Source organism: Lemur catta, chromosome 1, assembly GCF_020740605.2.
Source record: "Lemur catta isolate mLemCat1 chromosome 1, mLemCat1.pri, whole genome shotgun sequence".
In the NCBI taxonomy this organism is placed as follows: domain Eukaryota; kingdom Metazoa; phylum Chordata; class Mammalia; order Primates; family Lemuridae; genus Lemur; species Lemur catta.
The window spans coordinates 180,753,502-180,761,933 of NC_059128.1; the positions used below are offsets into that span (position 1 = coordinate 180,753,502).

The 8,432-nt window shown below is 39.3% G+C and overlaps 1 long non-coding RNA gene across 2 annotated transcripts; it reads left to right on the top strand.

Annotated features, from left to right (window-relative positions):
• Positions 1-310: 310 nt before the first annotated feature.
• LOC123641411 lies at positions 311-4,240 on the top strand. Of its 2 annotated transcripts, none has more exons than XR_006736291.1 (3): positions 311-384; positions 1,415-1,571; positions 4,165-4,240. It is a non-coding gene; the product is annotated as an uncharacterized LOC123641411 (long non-coding RNA). The 2 variants fall into 2 exon arrangements; XR_006736292.1 differs by lacking the exon at positions 4,165-4,240 and adding an exon at positions 3,170-3,190.
• The last annotated feature ends 4,192 nt before the right edge of the window (positions 4,241-8,432 follow it).

The following is an 8,432-nucleotide window of genomic DNA, read 5'->3' on the forward strand; positions in this document are numbered from 1 at the left end:
CTGAGAGAGAACAGGCGGGGCACAGGTAAAAATGTTAATAAAAATAAAAAGTAGAGCCTGCAGAACAGGTATTGCTCTTTTTCAGTCTGCTGGAGCCGGCTGCCGAGATCAGAGTGATCACCACTGATGTCACGAGTGTGGGGAAGGCCAGAAAAGGGGTTGGCTAATGCTGGCATGATTTGTGTTATTTTAACCTTTCTGAAATACTATTCTTAGTCTGTACACCTTGTCCCACACTCCGATGTTATCCAGGTGATTCATCATCTAATGTTGTTGGATTCAACACAGATTTAAAGGTAACTAGACAAAGTGTACACTATGTGAAGAGCTATTCTCTTGGAGGCCCTTCAGTTCAGGCCACCAGCTATGTCTCTAGGCCACCAGGTATGTCTCTGGGCCCCTCTTGCAGCTGATCATGGTGTAGGTGCTGAGGATACACGGGGAGTTCCTTCCCTCCCCTTGGGGGCAGGTGTACAGATGGGTAACTTTACTACGGATGCAGAGAGGGTCATGGGAGCACAAAGGAGGGCCCTTGACCTCCCAGATGCTGGGATGGGGGACTCAGGGAGAAAAAGAGAGAAGTGCAACTAGCAGGGTGAAAGGAGTTGCCCAGGGAACCACATTCTCAGCAGAGGGAGCTCTCCTTTTGTGTCCTGTGAACAGGAAGGAAAGTGGAAGGTGGGAAGAAGGTGTTCAGTGAGAAGAAAAAGGGTCACATTCTCTCCATTTGCTATTCCCACCCTCACAGTTATTCCTGCAGAGAAAGAGAAAAACCACATTTAAGGATGGTCTTTAGCAGCTTAAAGGAGGTAGAATAATATTGGAGTACTGTTCTTAATAGCAACAAAACTACCAAGCCAAAAAACCCAACCTGCACACAACCTGAATGTCCATCCATAGAGAAATGGTTCAACAAGTATAGTACATCCATATACATTATGGAATAGTGTGTAGGTATTTAGAAAAAAAAGATAGCTCCACATGTACAAACACGGAGAGATATCTAACAAATATTAAATATAAAAAATCATAGGAAAATATGTATAGTGTATATGTTCCCATTTATGTAAAGAAATATGTGTATTTTACTTGCATTTATGTATTTTTGTGCATTTACATACATGTACATATATAAACACACAGAAAAAAGTTCCAAAAAGTTAATTAACTTCTGGGGAGGGGAGTGGAATTGGAGGATGGCAAAGAACGAGGAACTAGTACTTTCTGCTCAATTGCTTCTATATTGTTTATATTTTTACCTGGGCATGTATGACTTGGGTAATGTTTTTAGTGAGGAGAAAAGCAATTGGATAGGAATTGGATAAAAATGAAAAGCTCTTCAAAGGAAACTTATAAAGTCATCTTTGCTCATTCCTTTCATGTTTCTGCATTCTGGACACTCTCCAAATCCCAGAGAAACCTAGGTGCCCTGGGAGCTCAATTCTGCAACTGTCATCATGAAAAATGCCAAAGGAGAAGTATACTAGGAGTGACGGACTTATTTGCTGGCTTTCGTATTGTTGGGAAAGGACGGGCAATTTGATTGATTCTCAGGAGTTCTTCTGCTAGTAGTAAGTCATTCTAGGGAGCCTTTTTGTGATATACATGAGTAGGTAAAAAATGAAATTGCAATTAAAATAGTTAATCAACTTTAAAGCTGTTATGGAGAATATAAGCTAAATTGTAATGTGAATTTAAGTTATAATGTGTGAGAGGCATGTTACCCCAATGCCAATTTTCTCTACAATGTCTCCTCTTACCCAGCTACCACCCCCAACCACACACCGCCCACATATCCATGAATTTGTTTGATCTACTATAAAACCAACCACAAAGCAGAACATCTAGCACTAACCAATGTTGTGATGATATACTGTTAGAGCAGCTCCTGCCAACACCAGATAGGCCCCGGGGTCATTTAGTTCTTTTATGTCCTACAGAAGCCTGAGGAGAAGTTCCAAGCTAGGTACTACATCTAATCAACCCCACTAGACCATAAGGAGTCCCAGATTATCTGTGAGGTTCCTTCCTTGGACCACTGGTTCCAGTCAGACATGTCAAGGGCTTTGGACCTTCCTATAATAACTCTTCAACTTTGCAGGGATAGAAAATGACCATAAGTAACAGAACTTTATCCCAGTTCTAGAAATCAGACCCTGCTGGTTTTGATGGCCTTTCCCACTGTCTGGTCACAAGTCAGGTCACTTAACCTGGTTGGGCTCCCATTTCCTCACATCCACAATAGAGCACAGAGTTTCTAGTTCAGAGAATGTGTTTAAACTGTGTGTTACCGTTGAGGGAAAAGAAATCTCTGAAAGTAAAGATGCTCTTTTTGAAGACAAGAGCAAGGTGGTCTCGCACCAAAGCAAAGCAATCCATATAGGACCTTTTTGTTTGCATCAGGCATTCTCTAAATGGAGAATTAGTGGTAGGAATGTTCCCTGATGGCCCCAGGGGTCTTCACATCCACGAATGGGTACCTGGATATAATTCAGAGGCTTCATGAACTAGTTGGATGGGGGAAAGAATTTCATTATTATTTCCAGTAGCCTCTCTCTGAAAGTTAGCAACTTTTCTATTTTAAATGTGATAACAAACCACAGTATTATCAGTACCTGTGACTTAGTCACCAATAGAAATGACAGATAATTTCATAAAACATTACAGTTACCCCAGATATCTCAAAATATTTGCCCTCCTCACTACTACAAAATTATGGCAGTTACTTAACTTGCATTTATATCTTGTTTAATGTTTAATAAATAAGGACATACAAAAATTTTTATCATAGATTTTAAAAAATATTTCAATAACTGTATTTCCATATACTGAATTCCTTCGTAGCCCAATATATTTTGTTTTCATAACCAAATGTATTTTCTTTTACAATCTTATTTAAAAACAATATTCTGAGAGGGGTGCATAGACTTCACCAGACTGCCAAAGGAATCCATGCCCAATAAAGATTAAGAACCTCTGTTCTAAGTGAGGTTAGAATGGAGTTTGCAAATGTTCCTAAAGGTCTGTGTCAATGTCACTTTATTTAAACATTCCTGAGATTCAGCCTCCAGCTTGTTGAGCTCCTCCTAACCAAATATGCCAAGGAAGAAGCTGCATCTGTATAAACATCATCCAGCTAAAGTGTCAGGTTTCCTCCTCTTCTTCACAGCTGTTTGAAGCCAACAGTTGAAGGCATTAGAAGGATCGAATATCCTGTGTGGCTGGAAGAAGAGAAAAGAACTTCTTTGGAATTACAACCCAAGCATTTTGGTTTAACTTTGCTACCCTGTTTTCTTTGTTTGAATTAAGCACAACCAATAAGTGCTCTGAAAATGAAAGAGTAAGTCATAAACCTGTAAGCTGTTGGTTTAATTTTCTTAGTAAGGCATTAGAGTATTACCTAATAGCTGCTTAATAGTTTGATAATGAAGAGTCATGGCTCAGATAAGTGCCTAGGCATGGAATGAAAATGGACTTCATCCTGATCCAGTCCAGTTACCACTGTGTTGGGAAAGGTTCTGAGGCCATCTCCAGGCTTAAGGAGGAGAAAGGTGCTGTGATTGATTGCTGATGTCTGCTGTGGTAAGGGGATGTAGTTATGTGCATGCCCTGTGATTATCCTGAGTCCAGACCTAACTGATGTCAATGGCCATCTTTGCTTAAAACCCAGATATAAATACATTCCTGAACATTCCTTCCATATTCTTCCTCTGTGCTGAAAAGAAAGGAGAGCTTCAGATCCTGTAAGTATTTTGCCAACTTACTGATTTAAATTGATGAACAAGATGCACAAAATACAATATGACATGGTATAAAACTGCCTGACATGCCAAAAATCATTCTAACACAATTGATGAGAGGGAATTTGCTCAAAATAATTAATTCAATGAAAGAAAATGGGATTTCTGTGCTTCCTATTTATTAGTATCATAAAAGTTGACCTCATGACTTCTGCTCAAAACACTTCTTCCAAATCTGGTGCTTACTGACTCAGTTTCCCTGGCTTTGTTTCTTGTGTGGGTTTTTACAGGGGTGGGAGTGTGTTAATGCTGCCTTGTACTTACAGAAGGTTTTGGCTTTTACAAGGCTCTTTCTAAAACTTTTTCTCCTGTGGCGCCTCCTGGCAGGGAAAGCTCAGTAGTTATCATTATTCCTATTTTGCAGATGAGAAAACTGGAATTCCAAGAAGTAAAGTGGCTTACCCAGAATCCCCTTGTCAGCAGTGCATTAGATGTTGCCGTCTAGCTTTCTGCTTGGTTGTGTCAGGGTGTGCCAAAGAAAGGAAATCATTAAACATGAAAACAAACCAACATTCTGTAATGGATTAAAAATACGCTGCCATTTACCTATCAGCTCTTTCATGTTAGCCAGGATGGAGGTGATATTTCTGGTTTTATCTTTTATCTTGTTAAAAATTTAAGGAATCTGTTTAACCATTTGCACTTTGCTCTTCTGCCAATCCAAACAATTTCAATCAATGGACTCCAAGCCAAGCTTCTAACTACAGCTTAACAGGCATCCCAGTGGGATAGATTTTGTGTTTTTGTTTTGAGATATTATGAAATAGGCAAGTTGTCTTACATGTAAGTACTGACTAGTTGGGAAGAGCTGGTATTTATCTCTAGTTAAAATATACAAGAAAAGAAGATGAATGGGTTTGGGGGAATTGCCTTAACTGATTAAGGTGGTAGTTTCCCAAGTAATTCATGGTTCCTAGTGGTCTTATTAGACTAGTGGTTGGGATCCCTGGCCCCACATTTTGCCCCAGCTACTAGTCCAATTCTCTGATCTTTCTTCATCCACAACACAGCCCTGGGCTCTGGCTATAGGAGTAGAAGCACTTCATTGTTTCCTCCAATCTCATACATTCATTTATGTACCAACTATGTGCCAGCCACTCTAAAGAAACTTACAGCCAAGTTCAAGACAGAAAAGTTAAAGGGCAATTGTAATTTAAAAGCAAGAACTCTACAGAGTACATGACTGTAAACCCTGGTCTTTGGGAGTCAGGGGAAATTTTCAAGGAAGAGACACTTAAGCTAAAACCTTAAAGAAGGGTAGGAGAAAGCAAGGGAGATAGGGAGGGAAGGCATTTGAGGCAGAAGAAAACTCATGTAAAAGGTGAGTAGGCAAAAGAATGAGTTCAAGTCTGAATCAGAGACCATAAGGGATGGTGTGGAGATAGGGAGAGGTTGTAAGAATAAAACTGAAAAGGTAAACAAGAGCCAAATCATAAACAACCTTAAATATGTACTAAGAATTTAGGGCCACATCCTGAGAGCAATAGGTAGTCACTTTGTTACTATTAATAATTTTATCATGATTGCTGTGTCTGCTCTGTCGGGAATGGAGTTAAGGGGAACAAGATTGCAAGTAGAGAGGCTAACCTCAATCCAGGGGAAGCGATTTGGTAGCGTCAAAAGAGTGGCAATGTAGAAAAAAGAATTCAAGAATCACCAGGTCGGTATTCCAATATGGCAGGTAGTTCTTGGTAGGTTCCCTTCATTGGGTTACTACTTTGATATTGCTGGTTTTGAGCTGTTTCACTTACCCCTGAGGTAAGTTGCAGCAACTGTGCATAGAGAAGCTCCATTGTTAGTAAGAACAATGATTGGTTAAGCACATTGAGTTTACAGAAAGGTCTCAAGTCCAATGACTAAGTACAGAGTTTGAAAATTTGTTTCATTACAAGCACCAGTTCTGATGATAGAAGCTGAGACAGGTGTGGGAAGTTTGTTTTAGGATGTACAGGGAAGCAAAGAAGCAGAGGAAACCATCTTAACAGTGGTAAAGCCAAGTTCATGGAGCACTGCAATGTCCCTTAAGGAACCACAGTAACCCATGGGCTCAAGAGAAGTCTGGTAACCAGCATTTCTCTGCCCCTGTTTTTGTACCAACATCAACTACTAACTTCCTGGACTCCTTATATCTTCTAATGCCTCACAGCCTCTACTTACCACCTTTTGTGGGTATGCTGTAGACTTTCAGTCTCTACTACTGTAGGAAGGTTTCTCCACACCCTGGCACCCTGAACCCGAGCCCCAAAGACCAGAGATCATCTTCCCTGCAAGCTCAAGTAGAAAACTCTTTTGGAGGATTGTTATTAGTTCTTTTTGGGCTACTTACCTATCGCTGCAGTAATCACTGAGATCAGAAGGATGGGGATACATGTGCAGTCAGGGATTTGGGGTTCCACCTCAAGCACAGGTCATGTAAGGAGTATCTAAGAAAGTGGTGATCCATTAACAACCCATGGTAACTTTTCTGGGAAGAAAAAATAAGTCATTCACAGGAATGTTGGGCTTCATGGCTTGTCTTGGAGCTAACATTTTCTTAAATATGTAACTACTTTCACAACTTCAAGCTTCAATTTTCTCTGCTAAAAAATAAGAGTTTTTCCAGTTGGATGTTTGTTGACTTTAAAATAAATCTTCCATCTACTGAACATTCATCAGATTTGGGATATGTACAGAAAAGAATAAAACAAAGAAAAGCTATTATATACTGTCTTTTTCTCTATCAAGAATCTTTTATAACAGAGTATACCAGTTATGTTTCTTTGGTTGCAAGTGACAGAAATCAACACTGGTAACACAAGCAAAATAGAATGTCTTGGGGAAATATTGAAACAGACAGGGATTAGAACATCTGGGACCCATGCAGCAGGAATCATAGGATTGATAGGCTTTATAGCAGGAACACTATATCAGAACATACCATTGGGATGAAAGAGCTTCAAATGCATACATGGGTGGTAAAATTTTAAAAAAGCAAGAAAATAATCACAAAAGTCAGATAATGATCACCTTAAGAGTGAAGTCAGGACTGGCTATAAACTTTGTGGGACTCAGAGCAAAATTAAAATGCAGGGACACTTGTTCAAAAATTATAAAGAACCATAATGAGATATCACTTAACTTCAGTGAGAATGGCTTTTATCAAAAAGCCCTAAAACAACAAATGCTGGCATGGATGAGGAGAAATAAAAACACTCATACACTGTTAGTGGGACTGCAAACTAGTACAACTTTCGTATGGAGATACCCCAATGAACTAAAAGTAGACCTACCATTTGATCCAGCAATCCCATTACTGGGTATTTACCCAAAGGAAAAAAAGACATTCTATAAAAAAGATACCCGCACTTGAATGTTTATACCAGCACAATTCACAACTGCAAAGATGTGGAAACAACCCAAGTGCCCATTAGTACATGAGTGGGTTAATAAAATGTGGTATATGTATACCAAGGAGTACTAGCAAGCTATAAAAAAGGTGAATTAATAATACCACTTGTATTAACCTGGATGGAACTGGAAACCATTCTTCTAATTGAAATATAGCAAGAATGGAAAAACAAACACCACATGTACTCGCCATTAAATTGGAACTAATCAATCGACAGTTATGTGCACATATGGAAATAACATTCCTCGGAAATCAAGCAGGTGGGGGCGGGAGGAATAGATGGGTAAATTCACACCTAAGGGGTACAATGCACCCTATCTGGGTGACGGGCACACTTATAACTTTGACTCAAGCTGTACAAGAGCAATTTATGTAACCAAAATGTTTGTACCCCCATAATATTCTGAAATAAAATAAATAACAACAACAAAATTTTAAAGTTTTTCTGCAGTCTGCAACTGCAGAACATTAAACCAAGCATGGGGCCTTTCTGAGCATGGAGCCCTGTACAACTGCACATGTGACAAACCCATGAAGCTGTCCCTGAGAGAAGGAGAGAGTTTTGACTGGTGAGGGGGATATAGGAGGCTTTAAGGGACTGATGACTTGACAATGGTGCTACATGGGCACTTGCCTTCAGTTATTTGCAAACATGTCATGTAGTTTTCTGCACTCTTCTCTAAGTGTGTTATATTTCACAGTTTTTAAAAACCTAACATATCTTCTGTCCTTGTGTCAACCACACAACATTCAATATGCCAGGAAGAGGAGTCAGAGTGGCAAAGTACAGGTCAAATGTCCTTGTCCTGGCTGTCCAGAGGATAATACTACTACTAATAACAACAAGAATGAGAAGGCAAACAAGAATAAGATTAAGAAGAAAAACAAGCAGAAGAGCTAATACTTGTAGCAGTTACTACATGTTTTAAGTGCTATTTCTGAATTAACTCATTAAATAATCATAACAACCCTATGAGATAGGGACTTTTCCTTTCAGCATCCAGAGCAGGAAGTGGGTAGTGTACTTGGACTTACGGACTACTAAGACATCACACCATGTGGGGAGATAGTTCTTTAATAGGAAACTGAGTATATTGGGATATAGAATGGATTTCAAGAACAACCAAGAACAAATGTCCACTACACAGGTTAAATTTTAAAAAGACAGCTTTATTATAGTCCATTCCTTCTTGTATTTAATAATAATTTGTTGGTTTCCAAAGTTTACCTCCGTGAGTTAGGTA